The sequence below is a fragment of the Acipenser ruthenus genome, chromosome 51 (genome assembly GCF_902713425.1).
Source record: "Acipenser ruthenus chromosome 51, fAciRut3.2 maternal haplotype, whole genome shotgun sequence".
NCBI lineage: Eukaryota > Metazoa > Chordata > Actinopteri > Acipenseriformes > Acipenseridae > Acipenser > Acipenser ruthenus.
In genome coordinates, this window is record NC_081239.1 from 3,173,249 (window position 1) to 3,192,142 (window position 18,894).

Here is an 18,894-nt window from a genome sequence, read left to right on the forward strand (position 1 = left end):
ACAGTGAAAGCATACAAACAGAATTTGTCATCAAACCAGAATTGAACCAGCAACATAAATGCCAGGAGTGCCGTTATAATTAACCACTCTACCAGATGATATACCGATGGGTGGCTGAGTGAGTTTCTCGTTGATTACAATACACAGGCAACAAAAGGCTGGGATGCTCAGGTGACTGCAGTAGTTTTTAGCTGCCCCCCATTAATTTTGCTGAGTGTGCATTAACAGTGCTTGTTGAGCACAGGGTCCAGTGGCGCAATGGATAACGCGTCTGACTACGAATCAGAAGATTGTAGGTTCGACTCCTACCTGGCTCGTGACTTTTGTTGCATGCATTTTGTCCCTCGGCTATTTGAATGAAATTCTTTTTCTCAAGTAACACTCCAATTTGATCATTTTCCAACATATTTCTTAAAGAAAAAGCATTCATTGGAGAATAAGAGCATGGAACCCGATACTTCTCACATGCTAAGCAAGAGCATTACCACTTGAACTAATTCCCCATGCTGGACAAGATAAGACATGGGAGCTGCAGACACCTATTCAAAGAAATTTCACTTATTCTGATATGATGATGAAGTTTCGACAGCTGTTTTAGATTTCATTCCTTCTTTTTGTCCCTATCATTACCAGTAAAAACAGTGAAAGCATACAAACAGAAATTGTCATCAAACCAGAATTGAACCAGCAACATAAATGCCAGGAGTGCCGTTGTAATTAACCACTCTACCAGATGATATACCGATGGGTGGCTGAGTGAGTTTCTCGTTGATTACAATACACAGGCAACAAAAGGCTGGGATGCTCAGGTGACTGCAGTAGTATTGAGCTGCCCCCCATTAATTTTGCTGAGTGTGCATTAACAGTGCTTGTTGAGCACAGGGGCCAGTGGCGCAATGGATAACGCGTCTGACTACGAATCAGAAGATTGTAGGTTCGACTCCTACCTGGCTCGTGACTTTTGTTGCATGCATTTTGTCCCTCGGCTATTTGAATGAAATTCTTTTTCTCAAGTAACACTCCAATTTGATTATTTTCCAACATATTTCTTAAAGAAAAAGCATTCATTGGAGAAAAAGAGCATGGAACCCGATACTTCTCACATGCTAAGCAAGAGCATTACCACTTGAACTAATTCCCCATGCTGGACAAGATAAGACATGGGAGCTGCAGACACCTATTCAAAGAAATTTCACTTATTCTGATATGATGATGAAGTTTCGACAGCTGTTTTAGATTTCATTCCTTCTTTTTGTCCCTATCATTACCAGTAAAAACAGTGAAAGCATACAAACAGAAATTGTCATCAAACCAGAATTGAACCAGCAACATAAATGCCAGGAGTGCCGTTATAATTAACCACTCTACCAGATGATATACCGATGGGTGGCTGAGTGAGTTTCTCGTTGATTACAATACACAGGCAACAAAAGGCTGTGATGCTCAGGTGACTGCAGTAGTTTTTAGCTGCCCCCCATTAATTTTGCTGAGTGTGCATTAACAGTGCTTGTTGAGCACAGGGGCCAGTGGCGCAATGGATAACGCGTCTGACTACGAATCAGAAGATTGTAGGTTCGACTCCTACCTGGCTCGTGACTTTTGTTGCATGCATTTTGTCCCTCGGCTATTTGAATGAAATTCTTTTTCTCAAGTAACACTCCAATTTGATTATTTTCCAACATATTTCTTAAAGAAAAAGCATTCATTGGAGAATAAGAGCATGGAACCCGATACTTCTCACATGCTAAGCAAGAGCATTACCACTTGAACTAATTCCCCATGCTGGACAAGATAAGACATGGGAGCTGCAGACACCTATTCAAAGAAATTTCACTTATTCTGATATGATGATGAAGTTTCGACAGCTGTTTTAGATTTCATTCCTTCTTTTTGTCCCTATCATTACCAGTAAAAACAGTGAAAGCATACAAACAGAAATTGTCATCAAACCAGAATTGAACCAGCAACATAAATGCCAGGAGTGCCGTTATAATTAACCACTCTACCAGATGATATACCGATGGGTGGCTGAGTGAGTTTCTCGTTGATTACAATACACAGGCAACAAAAGGCTGGGATGCTCAGGTGACTGCAGTAGTATTTAGCTGCCCCCCATTAATTTTGCTGAGTGTGCATTAACAGTGCTTGATGAGCACAGGGGCCAGTGGCGCAATGGATAACGCGTCTGACTACGAATCAGAAGATTGTAGGTTCGACTCCTACCTGGCTCGTGACTTTTGTTGCATGCATTTTGTCCCTCGGCTATTTGAATGAAATTCTTTTTCTCAAGTAACACTCCAATTTGATTATTTTCCAACATATTTCTTAAAGAAAAAGCATTCATTGGAGAAAAAGAGCATGGAACCCGATACTTCTCACATGCTAAGCAAGAGCATTACCACTTGAACTAATTCCCCATGCTGGACAAGATAAGACATGGGAGCTGCAGACACCTATTCAAAGAAATTTCACTTATTCTGATATGATGATGAAGTTTCGACAGCTGTTTTAGATTTCATTCCTTCTTTTTGTCCCTATCATTACCAGTAAAAACAGTGAAAGCATACAAACAGAAATTGTCATCAAACCAGAATTGAACCAGCAACATAAATGCCAGGAGTGCCGTTATAATTAACCACTCTACCAGATGATCTACCGATGGGTGGCTGAGTGAGTTTCTCGTTGATTACAATACACAGGCAACAAAAGGCTGGGATGCTCAGGTGACTGCAGTTGTATTTAGCTTCCCCCCATTAATTTTGCTGAGTGTGCATTAACAGTGCTTTTTGAGCACAGGGGCCAGTGGCGCAATGGATAACGCGTCTGACTACGAATCAGAAGATTGTAGGTTCGACTCCTACCTGGCTCGTGACTTTTGTTGCATGCATTTTGTCCCTCGGCTATTTGAATGAAATTCTTTTTCTCAAGTAACACTCCAATTTGATTATTTTCCAACATATTTCTTAAAGAAAAAGCATTCATTGGAGAATAAGAGCATGGAACCCGATACTTCTCACATGCTAAGCAAGAGCATTACCACTTGAACTAATTCCCCATGCTGGACAAGATAAGACATGGGAGCTGCAGACACCTATTCAAAGAAATTTCACTTATTCTGATATGATGATGAAGTTTCGACAGCTGTTTTAGATTTCATTCCTTCTTTTTGTCCCTATCATTACCAGTAAAAACAGTGAAAGCATACAAACAGAAATTGTCATCAAACCAGAATTGAACCAGCAACATAAATGCCAGGAGTGCCGTTATAATTAACCACTCTACCAGATGATATACCGATGGGTGGCTGAGTGAGTTTCTCGTTGATTACAATACACAGGCAACAAAAGGCTGTGATGCTCAGGTGACTGCAGTAGTTTTTAGCTGCCCCCCATTAATTTTGCTGAGTGTGCATTAACAGTGCTTGTTGAGCACAGGGGCCAGTGGCGCAATGGATAACGCGTCTGACTACGAATCAGAAGATTGTAGGTTCGACTCCTACCTGGCTCGTGACTTTTGTTGCATGCATTTTGTCCCTCGGCTATTTGAATGAAATTCTTTTTCTCAAGTAACACTCCAATTTGATTATTTTCCAACATATTTCTTAAAGAAAAAGCATTCATTGGAGAATAAGAGCATGGAACCCGATACTTCTCACATGCTAAGCAAGAGCATTACCACTTGAACTAATTCCCCATGCTGGACAAGATAAGACATGGGAGCTGCAGACACCTATTCAAAGAAATTTCACTTATTCTGATATGATGATGAAGTTTCGACAGCTGTTTTAGATTTCATTCCTTCTTTTTGTCCCTATCATTACCAGTAAAAACAGTGAAAGCATACAAACAGAAATTGTCATCAAACCAGAATTGAACCAGCAACATAAATGCCAGGAGTGCCGTTATAATTAACCACTCTACCAGATGATATACCGATGGGTGGCTGAGTGAGTTTCTCGTTGATTACAATACACAGGCAACAAAAGGCTGGGATGCTCAGGTGACTGCAGTAGTATTTAGCTGCCCCCCATTAATTTTGCTGAGTGTGCATTAACAGTGCTTGTTGAGCACAGGGGCCAGTGGCGCAATGGATAACGCGTCTGACTACGAATCAGAAGATTGTAGGTTCGACTCCTACCTGGCTCGTGACTTTTGTTGCATGCATTTTGTCCCTCGGCTATTTGAATGAAATTCTTTTTCTCAAGTAACACTCCAATTTGATTATTTTCCAACATATTTCTTAAAGAAAAAGCATTCATTGGAGAATAAGAGCATGGAACCCGATACTTCTCACATGCTAAGCAAGAGCATTACCACTTGAACTAATTCCCCATGCTGGACAAGATAAGACATGGGAGCTGCAGACACCTATTCAAAGGAATTTCACTTATTCTGATATGATGATGAAGTTTCGACAGCTGTTTTAGATTTCATTCCTTCTTTTTGTCCCTATCATTACCAGTAAAAACAGTGAAAGCATTCAAACAGAAATTGTCATCAAACCAGAATTGAACCAGCAACATAAATGCCAGGAGTGCCGTTATAATTAACCACTCTACCAGATGATCTACCGATGGGTGGCTGAGTGAGTTTCTCGTTGATTACAATACACAGGCAACAAAAGGCTGGGATGCTCAGGTGACACGAGTTGTATTTAGCTTCCCCCCATTAATTTTGCTGAGTGTGCATTAACAGTGCTTTTTGAGCACAGGGGCCAGTGGCGCAATGGATAACGCGTCTGACTACGAATCAGAAGATTGTAGGTTCGACTCCTACCTGGCTCGTGACTTTTGTTGCATGCATTTTGTCCCTCGGCTATTTGAATGAAATTCTTTTTCTCAAGTAACACTCCAATTTTATCATTTTCCAACCGATATCTTAAAGAAAAAGCATTCATTGGAGAATAAGAGCATGGAACCCGATACTTCTCACATGCTAAGCAAGAGCATTACCACTTGAACTAATTCCCCATGCTGGGCAAGATAAGACATGGGAGTTGCACACACCTATTCAAAGAAATTTCACTTATTCTGATATGATGAAGTTTCGACAGCTGTTTTAGATTTCATTCCTTCTCTTTGTCCCGATCATTACCAGTAAAAACAGTGAAAGCATACAAACAGAAATTGTCATCAAAGCAGAATTGAACCAGCAACATAAATGCCAGGAGTGCCATTATGATTACCCACTCTACCAGCTGAGATACCGATGGGTGGCTGAGAGAGTTTCTCGGTGATTACAATACACAGGCAACAAAAGGTTGGGAAGCTCAGGTGACTGCAGTAGTATTTAGGTGCCCCCCATTATTTTTGCTGAGTGTGCATTAACAGTGCTTGTTGAGCACAGGGGCCAGTGGCGCAATGGATAACGCGTCTGACTACGAATCAGAAGATTGTAGGTTCGACTCCTACCTGGCTCGTGACTTTTGTTGCATGCATTTTGTCCCTCGGCAATTTGAATGAAATTCTTTTTCTCAAGTAACAGTCCAATTTGATCATTTTCCAACATATTTCTTAAAGAAAAAGCATTCATTGGAGAATAAGAGCATGGAGCCCGATACTTCTCACATGCTAAGCAAGAGCATTACCACTTGAACTAATTCCCCATGCTGGACAAGATAAGACATTGGAGCTGCACACACCTATTCAAAGAAATTTCACTTATTCTGATATGATGATGAAGTTTCGACAGCTGTTTTAGATTTCATTCCTTCTCTTTGTCCCTATCATTACCAGTAAAAACAGTGAAAGCATACAAACACAAATTGTCATCAAACCAGAATTGATCCAGCAACATAAATGCCAGGAGTGCCATTATGATTACCCACTCTACCAGCTGAGATACCGATGGGTGGCTGAGTGAGTTTCTCGTTGATTACAATACACAGGCAACAAAAGGCTGGGAAGCTCAGGTGACTGCAGTAGTATTTAGCTGCCCCCCATTAATTTTGCTGAGTGTGCATTAACAGTGCTTGTTGAGCACAGGGGCCAGTGGCGCAATGGATAACGCGTCTGACTACGAATCAGAAGATTGTAGGTTCGACTCCGACCTGGCTCGTGACTTTTGTTGCATGCATTTTGTCCCTCGGCTATTTGAATGAAATTCATTTTCTCAAGTAACAGTCCAATTTGATCATTTTCCAACATATTTCTTAAAGAAAAAGCATTCATTGGAGAATAAGAGCATGGAGCCAGATACTTCTCACATGCTAAGCAAGAGCATTGCCACTTGAACTAATTCCCCATGCTAGACAAGATAAGACATGGGAGCTGCACACACCTATTCAAAGAAATTTCACTTATTCTGATATAATGATGAAGTTTCGACAGCTGTTTTAGATTTCATTCCTTCTCTTTGTCCCTATCATTACCAGTAAAAACAGTGAAAGCATACAAACAGAAATTGTCATCAAACCAGAATTGAACCAGCAACATAAATGCCAGGAGTGCCATTATGATTACCCACTCTACCAGCTGAGATACCGATGGGTGGCTGAGTGAGTTTCTCGTTGATTACAATACACAGGCAACAAAAGGCTGGGAAGCTCAGGTGACTCCAGTAGTATTTAGCTGCCCCCCATTAATTTTGCTGAGTGTGCATTAACAGTGCTTGTTGAGCACAGGGGCCAGTGGCGCAATGGATAACGCGTCTGACTACGAATCAGAAGATTGTAGGTTCGACTCCTACCTGGCTCGTGACTTTTGTTGCATGCATTTTGTCCCTCGGCTATTTGAATGAAATTCTTTTTCTCAAGTAACAGTCCAATTTGATCATTTTCCAACATATTTCTTAAAGAAAAAGCATTCATTGGAGAATTAGAGCATGGAGCCAGATACTTCTCACATGCTAAGCAAGAGCATTGCCACTTGAACTAATTCCCCATGCTAGACAAGATAAGACATGGGAGCTGCACACACCTATTCAAAGAAATTTCACTTATTCTGATATGATGATGAAGTTTCGACAGCTGTTTTAGATTTCATTCCTTCTCTTTGTCCCTATCATTACCAGTAAAAACAGTGAAAGCATACAAACAGAAATTGTCATCAAAGCAGAATTGAACCAGCAACATAAATGCCAGGAGTGCCATTATGATTACCCACTCTACCACCTGAGATACCGATGGGTGGCTGAGTGAGTTTCTCGTTGATTACAATACACAGGCAACAAAAGGCTGGGAAGCTCAGGTGACTGCAGTAGTATTTAGCTGCCCCCCATTAATTTTGCTGAGTGTGCATTAACAGTGCTTGTTGAGCACAGGGGCCAGTGGCGCAATGGATAACGCGTCTGACTACGAATCAGAAGATTGTAGGTTCGACTCCTACCTGGCTCGTGACTTTTGTTGCATGCATTTTGTCCCTCGGCTATTTGAATGAAATTCTTTTTCTCAAGTAACACTCTAATTTGATCATTTTCCAACATATTTCTTAAAGAAAAAGCATTCATTGGAAATAAGAGCATGGAGCCAGATACTTCTCACATGCTAAGCAAGAGCATTACCACTTGAACTAATTCCCCATGCTAGACAAGATAAGACATGGGAGCTGCACACACCTATTCAAAGAAATTTCACTTATTCTGATATGATGATGAAGTTTTGACAGCTGTTTTAGATTTCATTCCTTCTCTTTGTCCCTATCATTACATGTAAAAACAGTGAAAGCATACAAACAGAAATTGTCATCAAACCAGAATTGAACCAGCAACATAAATGCCAGGAGTGCCATTATGATTACCCACTCTACCAGCTGAGCTATCAATGGGTGACTGAGTGAGTCTCTCGTTGATTACAATACACAGGCAACAAAAGGCTGGGAAGCTCTAGTACTGCAGTAGTATTTAGGTGCCCCCCATTATTTTTGCTGAGTGTGCATTAACAGTGCTTGTTGAGCACAGGGGCCAGTGGCGCAATGGATAACGCGTCTGACTACGAATCAGAAGATTGTAGGTTCGACTCCTACCTGGCTCGTGACTTTTGTTGCATGCATTTTGTCCCTCGGCTATTTGAATGAAATTCTTTTTCTCAAGTAACTCTCCAATTTGATCATTTTCCAACATATTTCTTAAAGAAAAAGCATTCATTGGAGAATAAGAGCATGGAGCCCGATACTTCTCACATGCTAAGCAAGAGCATTACCACTTGAACTAATTCCCCATGCTGGATAAGATAAGACATGGGAGCTGCACACACCTATTCAAAGAACTTTCACTTATTCTGATATGATGATGAAGTTTCGACAGCTGTTTTAGATTTCATTCCTTCTCTTTGTCCCTATCATTACAAGTAAAAACAGTGAAAGCATACAAACAGAAATTGTCATCAAACCAGAATTGAACCAGCAACATAAATGCCAGGAGTGCCATTATGATTACCCACTCTACCACCTGAGATACCGATGGGTGGCTGAGTGAGTTTCTCGTTGATTACAATACACAGGCAACAAAAGGCTGGGAAGTTCAGGTGACTGCAGTAGTATTTAGCTGCCCCCCATTAATTTTGCTGAGTGTGCATTAACAGTGCTTGTTGAGCACAGGGGCCAGTGGCGCAATGGATAACGCGTCTGACTACGAATCAGAAGATTGCAGGTTCGACTCCTACCTAGCTCGTGACTTTTGTTGCATGCATTTTGTCCCTCGGCTATTTGAATGAAATTCTTTTTCTCAATTAACACTCCAATTTGATCATTATCCTACATATTTCTTAAAGAAAAAGCATTCATTGGAGAATAAGAGCATGGAACCCGATACTTCTCACATGCTAAGCAAGAGCATTAGCACTTGAACTAATTCCCCATGCTGGACAAGATAAGACATTGGAGCTGCTCACACCTATTCAAAGAACTTTCACTTATTCTGATATGATGATGAAGTTTCGACAGCTGTTTTAGATTTCATTCCTTCTCTTTGTCCCTATCATTACAAGTAAAAACAGTGAAAGCATACAAACAGAAATTGTCATCAAACCAGAATTGAACCAGCAACATAAATGCCAGGAGTGCCATTATGATTACCCACTCTACCAGCTGAGATACCGATGGGTGGCTGAGTGAGTTTCTCGTTGATTACAATACACAGGCAACAAAAGGCTGGGAAGCTCAGGTGACTGCAGTAGTATTTAGCTGCCCCCCATTAATTTTGCTGAGTGTGCATTAACAGTGCTTGTTGAGCACAGGGGCCAGTGGCGCAATGGATAACGCGTCTGACTACGAGTCAGAAGATTGTAGGTTCGACTCCTACCTGACTTGTGACTTTTGTTGCATGCATTTTGTCCCTCGGCTATTTGAATGAAATTCTTTTTCTCAAGTAACACTCCAATTTGATCATTTTCCTACATATTTCTTAAAGAAAAAGCATTCATAGGAGAATAAGAGCATGGAACCCGATACTTCTCACATGCTAAGCAAGAGCATTACCACTTGAACTAATTCCCCATGCTGGGCAAGATAAGACATGGGAGTTGCACACACCTATTCAAAGAAATTTCACTTATTCTGATATGATGATGAAGTTTCGACAGCTGTTTTAGATTTCAATCCTTCTCTTTGTCCCTATCATTACCAGTAAAAACAGTGAAAGCATACAAACAGAAATTGTCATCAAACCAGAATTGAACCAGCAACATAAATGCCAGGAGTGCCATTATGATTACCCACTCTACCAGCTGAGATACCGATGGGTGGCTGCGTGAGTTTCTCGTTGATTACAATACACAGGCAACAAAAGGCTGGGAAGCTCAGGTGACTGCAGTAGTATTTAGCTGCCCCCCATTAATTTTGCTGAGTGTGCATTAACAGTGCTTGTTGAGCACAGGGGCCAGTGGCGCAATGGATAACGCGTCTGACTACGAATCAGAATATTGTAGGTTCGACTCCTACCTGGCTCGTGACTTTTGTTGCATGCATTTTGTCCCTCGGCTATTTGAATGAAATTCTTTTTCTCAAGTAACTCTCCAATTTGATCATTTTCCAACATATTTCTTAAAGAAAAAGCATTCATTGGAGAATAAGAGCATGGAGCCCGATACTTCTCACATGCTAAGCAAGAGCATTACCACTTGAACTAATTCCCCATGCTGGATAAGATAAGACATGGGAGCTGCACACACCTATTCAAAGAACTTTCACTTATTCTGATATGATGATGAAGTTTCGACAGCTGTTTTAGATTTCATTCCTTCTCTTTGTCCCTATCATTACAAGTAAAAACAGTGAAAGCATACAAACAGAAATTGTCATCAAACCAGAATTGAACCAGCAACATAAATGCCAGGAGTGCCATTATGATTACCCACTCTACCACCTGAGATACCGATGGGTGGCTGAGTGAGTTTCTCGTTGATTACAATACACAGGCAACAAAAGGCTGGGAAGTTCAGGTGACTGCAGTAGTATTTAGCTGCCCCCCATTAATTTTGCTGAGTGTGCATTAACAGTGCTTGTTGAGCACAGGGGCCAGTGGCGCAATGGATAACGCGTCTGACTACGAATCAGAAGATTGCAGGTTCGACTCCTACCTAGCTCGTGACTTTTGTTGCATGCATTTTGTCCCTCGGCTATTTGAATGAAATTCTTTTTCTCAATTAACACTCCAATTTGATCATTATCCTACATATTTCTTAAAGAAAAAGCATTCATTGGAGAATAAGAGCATGGAACCCGATACTTCTCACATGCTAAGCAAGAGCATTAGCACTTGAACTAATTCCCCATGCTGGACAAGATAAGACATTGGAGCTGCTCACACCTATTCAAAGAACTTTCACTTATTCTGATATGATGATGAAGTTTCGACAGCTGTTTTAGATTTCATTCCTTCTCTTTGTCCCTATCATTACAAGTAAAAACAGTGAAAGCATACAAACAGAAATTGTCATCAAACCAGAATTGAACCAGCAACATAAATGCCAGGAGTGCCATTATGATTACCCACTCTACCAGCTGAGATACCGATGGGTGGCTGAGTGAGTTTCTCGTTGATTACAATACACAGGCAACAAAAGGCTGGGAAGCTCAGGTGACTGCAGTAGTATTTAGCTGCCCCCCATTAATTTTGCTGAGTGTGCATTAACAGTGCTTGTTGAGCACAGGGGCCAGTGGCGCAATGGATAACGCGTCTGACTACGAGTCAGAAGATTGTAGGTTCGACTCCTACCTGACTTGTGACTTTTGTTGCATGCATTTTGTCCCTCGGCTATTTGAATGAAATTCTTTTTCTCAAGTAACACTCCAATTTGATCATTTTCCTACATATTTCTTAAAGAAAAAGCATTCATAGGAGAATAAGAGCATGGAACCCGATACTTCTCACATGCTAAGCAAGAGCATTACCACTTGAACTAATTCCCCATGCTGGGCAAGATAAGACATGGGAGTTGCACACACCTATTCAAAGAAATTTCACTTATTCTGATATGATGATGAAGTTTCGACAGCTGTTTTAGATTTCAATCCTTCTCTTTGTCCCTATCATTACCAGTAAAAACAGTGAAAGCATACAAACAGAAATTGTCATCAAACCAGAATTGAACCAGCAACATAAATGCCAGGAGTGCCATTATGATTACCCACTCTACCAGCTGAGATACCGATGGGTGGCTGCGTGAGTTTCTCGTTGATTACAATACACAGGCAACAAAAGGCTGGGAAGCTCAGGTGACTGCAGTAGTATTTAGCTGCCCCCCATTAATTTTGCTGAGTGTGCATTAACAGTGCTTGTTGAGCACAGGGGCCAGTGGCGCAATGGATAACGCGTCTGACTACGAATCAGAATATTGTAGGTTCGACTCCGACCTGGCTCGTGACTTTTGTTGCATGCATTTTGTCCCTCGGCTATTTGAATGAAATTCTTTTTCTCAAGTAACAGTCCAATTTGATCATTTTCCAACATATTTCTTAAAGAAAAAGCATTCATTGGAGAATAAGAGCATGGAGCCAGATACTTCTCACATGCTAAGCAAGAGCATTGCCACTTGAACTAATTCCCCATGCTAGACAAGATAAGACATGGGAGCTGCACACACCTATTCAAAGAAATTTCACTTATTCTGATATGATGATGAAGTTTCGACAGCTGTTTTAGATTTCATTCCTTCTCTTTGTCCCTATCATTACCAGTAAAAACAGTGAAAGCATACAAACAGAAATTGTCATCAAACCAGAATTGAACCAGCAACATAAATGCCAGGAGTGCCATTATGATTACCCACTCTACCAGCTGAGATACCGATGGGTGGCTGAGTGAGTTTCTCGTTGATTACAATACACAGGCAACAAAAGGCTGGGAAGCTCAGGTGACTGCAGTAGTATTTAGCTGCCCCCCATTAATTTTGCTGAGTGTGCATTAACAGTGCTTGTTGAGCACAGGGGCCAGTGGCGCAATGGATAACGTGTCTGACTACGAATCAGAAAATTGTAGGTTCGACTCCTACCTGGCTCGTGACTTTTGTTGCATGCATTTTGTCCCTCGGCTATTTGAATGAAATTCTTTTTCTCAAGTAACACTCCAATTTGATCATTTTCCAACATATTTCTTAAAGAAAAAGCATTCATTGGAGAATAAGAGCATGGAACCCGATACTTCTCACATGCTAAGCAAGAGCATTACCACTTGAACTAATTCCCCATGCTGGGCAAGATAAGACATGGGAGTTGCACACACCTATTCAAAGAAATTTCACTTATTCTGATATGATGATGAAGTTTCGACAGCTGTTTTAGATTTCATTCCTTCTCTTTGTCCCGATCATTACCAGTAAAAACAGTGAAAGCATACAAACAGAAATTGTCATCAAAGCAGAATTGAACCAGCAACATAAATGCCAGGAGTGCCATTATGATTACCCACTCTACCAGCTGAGATACCGATGGGTGGCTGAGAGAGTTTCTCGGTGATTACAATACACAGGCAACAAAAGGTTGGGAAGCTCAGGTGACTGCAGTAGTATTTAGGTGCCCCCCATTATTTTTGCTGAGTGTGCATTAACAGTGCTTGTTGAGCACAGGGGCCAGTGGCGCAATGGATAACGCGTCTGACTACGAATCAGAAGATTGTAGGTTCGACTCCTACCTGGCTCGTGACTTTTGTTGCATGCATTTTGTCCCTCGGCAATTTGAATGAAATTCTTTTTCTCAAGTAACAGTCCAATTTGATCATTTTCCAACATATTTCTTAAAGAAAAAGCATTCATTGGAGAATAAGAGCATGGAGCCCGATACTTCTCACATGCTAAGCAAGAGCATTACCACTTGAACTAATTCCCCATGCTGGACAAGATAAGACATTGGAGATGCACACACCTATTCAAAGAAATTTCACTTATTCTGATATGATGATGAAGTTTCGACAGCTGTTTTAGATTTCATTCCTTCTCTTTGTCCCTATCATTACCAGTAAAAACAGTGAAAGCATACAAACACAAATTGTCATCAAACCAGAATTGATCCAGCAACATAAATGCCAGGAGTGCCATTATGATTACCCACTCTACCAGCTGAGATACCGATGGGTGGCTGAGTGAGTTTCTCGTTGATTACAATACACAGGCAACAAAAGGCTGGGAAGCTCAGGTGACTGCAGTAGTATTTAGCTGCCCCCCATTAATTTTGCTGAGTGTGCATTAACAGTGCTTGTTGAGCACAGGGGCCAGTGGCGCAATGGATAACGCGTCTGACTACGAATCAGAAGATTGTAGGTTCGACTCCGACCTGGCTCGTGACTTTTGTTGCATGCATTTTGTCCCTCGGCTATTTGAATGAAATTCTTTTTCTCAAGTAACAGTCCAATTTGATCATTTTCCAACATATTTCTTAAAGAAAAAGCATTCATTGGAGAATAAGAGCATGGAGCCAGATACTTCTCACATGCTAAGCAAGAGCATTGCCACTTGAACTAATTCCCCATGCTAGACAAGATAAGACATGGGAGCTGCACACACCTATTCAAAGAAATTTCACTTATTCTGATATGATGATGAAGTTTCGACAGCTGTTTTAGATTTCATTCCTTCTCTTTGTCCCTATCATTACCAGTAAAAACAGTGAAAGCATACAAACAGAAATTGTCATCAAACCAGAATTGAACCAGCAACATAAATGCCAGGAGTGCCATTATGATTACCCACTCTACCAGCTGAGATACCGATGGGTGGCTGAGTGAGTTTCTCGTTGATTACAATACACAGGCAACAAAAGGCTGGGAAGCTCAGGTGACTCCAGTAGTATTTAGCTGCCCCCCATTAATTTTGCTGAGTGTGCATTAACAGTGCTTGTTGAGCACAGGGGCCAGTGGCGCAATGGATAACGCGTCTGACTACGAATCAGAAGATTGTAGGTTCGACTCCTACCTGGCTCGTGACTTTTGTTGCATGCATTTTGTCCCTCGGCTATTTGAATGAAATTCTTTTTCTCAAGTAACAGTCCAATTTGATCATTTTCCAACATATTTCTTAAAGAAAAAGCATTCATTGGAGAATTAGAGCATGGAGCCAGATACTTCTCACATGCTAAGCAAGAGCATTGCCACTTGAACTAATTCCCCATGCTAGACAAGATAAGACATGGGAGCTGCACACACCTATTCAAAGAAATATCACTTATTCTGATATGATGATGAAGTTTCGACAGCTGTTTTAGATTTCATTCCTTCTCTTTGTCCCTATCATTACCAGTAAAAACAGTGAAAGCATACAAACAGAAATTGTCATCAAAGCAGAATTGAACCAGCAACATAAATGCCAGGAGTGCCATTATGATTACCCACTCTACCACCTGAGATACCGATGGGTGGCTGAGTGAGTTTCTCGTTGATTACAATACACAGGCAACAAAAGGCTGGGAAGCTCAGGTGACTGCAGTAGTATTTAGCTGCCCCCCATTAATTTTGCTGAGTGTGCATTAACAGTGCTTGTTGAGCACAGGGGCCAGTGGCGCAATGGATAACGCGTCTGACTACGAATCAGAAGATTGTAGGTTCGACTCCTACCTGGCTCGTGACTTTTGTTGCATGCATTTTGTCCCTCGGCTATTTGAATGAAATTCTTTTTCTCAAGTAACACTCTAATTTGATCATTTTCCAACATATTTCTTAAAGAAAAAGCATTCATTGGAGAATAAGAGCATGGAGCCCGATACTTCTCACATGCTAAGCAAGAGCATTACCACTTGAACTAATTCCCCATGCTGGATAAGATAAGACATGGGAGCTGCACACACCTATTCAAAGAACTTTCACTTATTCTGATATGATGATGAAGTTTCGACAGCTGTTTTAGATTTCATTCCTTCTCTTTGTCCCTATCATTACAAGTAAAAACAGTGAAAGCATACAAACAGAAATTGTCATCAAACCAGAATTGAACCAGCAACATAAATGCCAGGAGTGCCATTATGATTACCCACTCTACCACCTGAGATACCGATGGGTGGCTGAGTGAGTTTCTCGTTGATTACAATACACAGGCAACAAAAGGCTGGGAAGTTCAGGTGACTGCAGTAGTATTTAGCTGCCCCCCATTAATTTTGCTGAGTGTGCATTAACAGTGCTTGTTGAGCACAGGGGCCAGTGGCGCAATGGATAACGCGTCTGACTACGAATCAGAAGATTGCAGGTTCGACTCCTACCTAGCTCGTGACTTTTGTTGCATGCATTTTGTCCCTCGGCTATTTGAATGAAATTCTTTTTCTCAATTAACACTCCAATTTGATCATTATCCTACATATTTCTTAAAGAAAAAGCATTCATTGGAGAATAAGAGCATGGAACCCGATACTTCTCACATGCTAAGCAAGAGCATTAGCACTTGAACTAATTCCCCATGCTGGACAAGATAAGACATTGGAGCTGCTCACACCTATTCAAAGAACTTTCACTTATTCTGATATGATGATGAAGTTTCGACAGCTGTTTTAGATTTCATTCCTTCTCTTTGTCCCTATCATTACAAGTAAAAACAGTGAAAGCATACAAACAGAAATTGTCATCAAACCAGAATTGAACCAGCAACATAAATGCCAGGAGTGCCATTATGATTACCCACTCTACCAGCTGAGATACCGATGGGTGGCTGAGTGAGTTTCTCGTTGATTACAATACACAGGCAACAAAAGGCTGGGAAGCTCAGGTGACTGCAGTAGTATTTAGCTGCCCCCCATTAATTTTGCTGAGTGTGCATTAACAGTGCTTGTTGAGCACAGGGGCCAGTGGCGCAATGGATAACGCGTCTGACTACGAGTCAGAAGATTGTAGGTTCGACTCCTACCTGACTTGTGACTTTTGTTGCATGCATTTTGTCCCTCGGCTATTTGAATGAAATTCTTTTTCTCAAGTAACACTCCAATTTGATCATTTTCCTACATATTTCTTAAAGAAAAAGCATTCATAGGAGAATAAGAGCATGGAACCCGATACTTCTCACATGCTAAGCAAGAGCATTACCACTTGAACTAATTCCCCATGCTGGGCAAGATAAGACATGGGAGTTGCACACACCTATTCAAAGAAATTTCACTTATTCTGATATGATGATGAAGTTTCGACAGCTGTTTTAGATTTCAATCCTTCTCTTTGTCCCTATCATTACCAGTAAAAACAGTGAAAGCATACAAACAGAAATTGTCATCAAACCAGAATTGAACCAGCAACATAAATGCCAGGAGTGCCATTATGATTACCCACTCTACCAGCTGAGATACCGATGGGTGGCTGCGTGAGTTTCTCGTTGATTACAATACACAGGCAACAAAAGGCTGGGAAGCTCAGGTGACTGCAGTAGTATTTAGCTGCCCCCCATTAATTTTGCTGAGTGTGCATTAACAGTGCTTGTTGAGCACAGGGGCCAGTGGCGCAATGGATAACGCGTCTGACTACGAATCAGAATATTGTAGGTTCGACTCCTACCTGGCTCGTGACTTTTGTTGCATGCATTTTGTCCCTCGGCTATTTGAATGAAATTCTTTTTCTCAAGTAACTCTCCAATTTGATCATTTTCCAACATATTTCTTAAAGAAAAAGCATTCATTGGAGAATAAGAGCATGGAGCCCGATACTTCTCACATGCTAAGCAAGAGCATTACCACTTGAACTAATTCCCCATGCTGGATAAGATAAGACATGGGAGCTGCACACACCTATTCAAAGAACTTTCACTTATTCTGATATGATGATGAAGTTTCGACAGCTGTTTTAGATTTCATTCCTTCTCTTTGTCCCTATCATTACAAGTAAAAACAGTGAAAGCATACAAACAGAAATTGTCATCAAACCAGAATTGAACCAGCAACATAAATGCCAGGAGTGCCATTATGATTACCCACTCTACCACCTGAGATACCGATGGGTGGCTGAGTGAGTTTCTCGTTGATTACAATACACAGGCAACAAAAGGCTGGGAAGTTCAGGTGACTGCAGTAGTATTTATCTGCCCCCCATTAATTTTGCTGAGTGTGCATTAACAGTGCTTGTTGAGCACAGGGGCCAGTGGCGCAATGGATAACGCGTCTGACTACGAATCAGAAGATTGCAGGTTCGACTCCTACCTAGCTCGTGACTTTTGTTGCATGCATTTTGTCCCTCGGCTATTTGAATGAAATTCTTTTTCTCAATTAACACTCCAATTTGATCATTATCCTACATATTTCTTAAAGAAAAAGCATTCATTGGAGAATAAGAGCATGGAACCCGATACTTCTCACATGCTAAGCAAGAGCATTAGCACTTGAACTAATTCCCCATGCTGGACAAGATAAGACATTGGAGCTGCTCACACCTATTCAAAGAACTTTCACTTATTCTGATATGATGATGAAGTTTCGACAGCTGTTTTAGATTTCATTCCTTCTCTTTGTCCCTATCATTACAAGTAAAAACAGTGAAAGCATACAAACAGAAATTGTCATCAAACCAGAATTGAACCAGCAACATAAATGCCAGGAGTGCCATTATGATTACCCACTCTACCAGCTGAGATACCGATGGGTGGCTGAGTGAGTTTCTCGTTGATTACAATACACAGGCAACAAAAGGCTGGGAAGCTCAGGTGACTGCAGTAGTATTTAGCTGCCCCCCATTAATTTTGCTGAGTGTGCATTAACAGTGCTTGTTGAGCACAGGGGCCAGTGGCGCAATGGATAACGCGTCTGACTACGAGTCAGAAGATTGTAGGTTCGACTCCTACCTGACTTGTGACTTTTGTTGCATGCATTTTGTCCCTCGGCTATTTGAATGAAATTCTTTTTCTCAAGTAACACTCCAATTTGATCATTTTCCTACATATTTCTTAAAGAAAAAGCATTCATAGGAGAATAAGAGCATGGAACCCGATACTTCTCACATGCTAAGCAAGAGCATTACCACTTGAACTAATTCCCCATGCTGGGCAAGATAAGACATGGGAGTTGCACACACCTATTCAAAGAAATTTCACTTATTCTGATATGATGATGAAGTTTCGACAGCTGTTTTAGATTTCAATCCTTCTCTTTGTCCCTATCATTACCAGTAAAAACAGTGAAAGCATACAAACAGAAATTGTCATCAAACCAGAATTGAACCAGCAACATAAATGCCAGGAGTGCCATTATGATTACCCACTCTACCAGCTGAGATACCGATGGGTGGCTGCGTGAGTTTCTCGTTGATTACAATACACAGGCAACAAAAGGCTGGGAAGCTCAGGTGACTGCAGTAGTATTTAGCTGCCCCCCATTAATTTTGCTGAGTGTGCATTAACAGTGCTTGTTGAGCACAGGGGCCAGTGGCGCAATGGATAACGCGTCTGACTACGAATCAGAATATTGTAGGTTCGACTCCGACCTGGCTCGTGACTTTTGTTGCATGCATTTTGTCCCTCGGCTATTTGAATGAAATTCTTTTTCTCAAGTAACAGTCCAATTTGATCATT

General features: G+C 41.1%; 22 non-coding genes across 22 annotated transcripts; all 22 read left to right on the forward strand.

Moving 5' to 3' along the window:
• Positions 1 to 243: 243 nt before the first annotated feature.
• On the forward strand, positions 244 to 317 carry trnar-acg (transfer RNA arginine (anticodon ACG)). The gene has a single exon. It is a non-coding gene; the product is annotated as a tRNA-Arg (tRNA).
• Positions 318 to 882: 565 nt separating this feature from the next.
• trnar-acg (transfer RNA arginine (anticodon ACG)) lies at positions 883 to 955 on the forward strand. Its single transcript has one exon. It is a non-coding gene; the product is annotated as a tRNA-Arg (tRNA).
• Positions 956 to 1,520: 565 nt separating this feature from the next.
• Positions 1,521 to 1,593, forward strand: trnar-acg (transfer RNA arginine (anticodon ACG)). The gene has a single exon. It is a non-coding gene; the product is annotated as a tRNA-Arg (tRNA).
• A 565-nt stretch (positions 1,594 to 2,158) lies between these two features.
• Positions 2,159 to 2,231, forward strand: trnar-acg (transfer RNA arginine (anticodon ACG)). Its single transcript has one exon. It is a non-coding gene; the product is annotated as a tRNA-Arg (tRNA).
• Positions 2,232 to 2,796: 565 nt separating this feature from the next.
• On the forward strand, positions 2,797 to 2,869 carry trnar-acg (transfer RNA arginine (anticodon ACG)). The gene has a single exon. It is a non-coding gene; the product is annotated as a tRNA-Arg (tRNA).
• Positions 2,870 to 3,434: 565 nt separating this feature from the next.
• On the forward strand, positions 3,435 to 3,507 carry trnar-acg (transfer RNA arginine (anticodon ACG)). Its single transcript has one exon. It is a non-coding gene; the product is annotated as a tRNA-Arg (tRNA).
• Positions 3,508 to 4,072: 565 nt separating this feature from the next.
• Positions 4,073 to 4,145, forward strand: trnar-acg (transfer RNA arginine (anticodon ACG)). Its single transcript has one exon. It is a non-coding gene; the product is annotated as a tRNA-Arg (tRNA).
• Positions 4,146 to 4,710: 565 nt separating this feature from the next.
• On the forward strand, positions 4,711 to 4,783 carry trnar-acg (transfer RNA arginine (anticodon ACG)). The gene has a single exon. It is a non-coding gene; the product is annotated as a tRNA-Arg (tRNA).
• A 562-nt stretch (positions 4,784 to 5,345) lies between these two features.
• Positions 5,346 to 5,418, forward strand: trnar-acg (transfer RNA arginine (anticodon ACG)). The gene has a single exon. It is a non-coding gene; the product is annotated as a tRNA-Arg (tRNA).
• Positions 5,419 to 5,983: 565 nt separating this feature from the next.
• On the forward strand, positions 5,984 to 6,056 carry trnar-acg (transfer RNA arginine (anticodon ACG)). The gene has a single exon. It is a non-coding gene; the product is annotated as a tRNA-Arg (tRNA).
• Positions 6,057 to 6,621: 565 nt separating this feature from the next.
• On the forward strand, positions 6,622 to 6,694 carry trnar-acg (transfer RNA arginine (anticodon ACG)). Its single transcript has one exon. It is a non-coding gene; the product is annotated as a tRNA-Arg (tRNA).
• Positions 6,695 to 7,259: 565 nt separating this feature from the next.
• Positions 7,260 to 7,332, forward strand: trnar-acg (transfer RNA arginine (anticodon ACG)). Its single transcript has one exon. It is a non-coding gene; the product is annotated as a tRNA-Arg (tRNA).
• A 563-nt stretch (positions 7,333 to 7,895) lies between these two features.
• Positions 7,896 to 7,968, forward strand: trnar-acg (transfer RNA arginine (anticodon ACG)). The gene has a single exon. It is a non-coding gene; the product is annotated as a tRNA-Arg (tRNA).
• Positions 7,969 to 9,809: 1,841 nt separating this feature from the next.
• Positions 9,810 to 9,882, forward strand: trnar-acg (transfer RNA arginine (anticodon ACG)). The gene has a single exon. It is a non-coding gene; the product is annotated as a tRNA-Arg (tRNA).
• Positions 9,883 to 11,723: 1,841 nt separating this feature from the next.
• Positions 11,724 to 11,796, forward strand: trnar-acg (transfer RNA arginine (anticodon ACG)). Its single transcript has one exon. It is a non-coding gene; the product is annotated as a tRNA-Arg (tRNA).
• Positions 11,797 to 12,361: 565 nt separating this feature from the next.
• On the forward strand, positions 12,362 to 12,434 carry trnar-acg (transfer RNA arginine (anticodon ACG)). The gene has a single exon. It is a non-coding gene; the product is annotated as a tRNA-Arg (tRNA).
• Positions 12,435 to 12,999: 565 nt separating this feature from the next.
• Positions 13,000 to 13,072, forward strand: trnar-acg (transfer RNA arginine (anticodon ACG)). Its single transcript has one exon. It is a non-coding gene; the product is annotated as a tRNA-Arg (tRNA).
• Positions 13,073 to 13,637: 565 nt separating this feature from the next.
• Positions 13,638 to 13,710, forward strand: trnar-acg (transfer RNA arginine (anticodon ACG)). Its single transcript has one exon. It is a non-coding gene; the product is annotated as a tRNA-Arg (tRNA).
• Positions 13,711 to 14,275: 565 nt separating this feature from the next.
• On the forward strand, positions 14,276 to 14,348 carry trnar-acg (transfer RNA arginine (anticodon ACG)). The gene has a single exon. It is a non-coding gene; the product is annotated as a tRNA-Arg (tRNA).
• Positions 14,349 to 14,913: 565 nt separating this feature from the next.
• On the forward strand, positions 14,914 to 14,986 carry trnar-acg (transfer RNA arginine (anticodon ACG)). The gene has a single exon. It is a non-coding gene; the product is annotated as a tRNA-Arg (tRNA).
• Positions 14,987 to 16,827: 1,841 nt separating this feature from the next.
• Positions 16,828 to 16,900, forward strand: trnar-acg (transfer RNA arginine (anticodon ACG)). The gene has a single exon. It is a non-coding gene; the product is annotated as a tRNA-Arg (tRNA).
• Positions 16,901 to 18,741: 1,841 nt separating this feature from the next.
• On the forward strand, positions 18,742 to 18,814 carry trnar-acg (transfer RNA arginine (anticodon ACG)). Its single transcript has one exon. It is a non-coding gene; the product is annotated as a tRNA-Arg (tRNA).
• Positions 18,815 to 18,894: the final 80 nt, after the last annotated feature.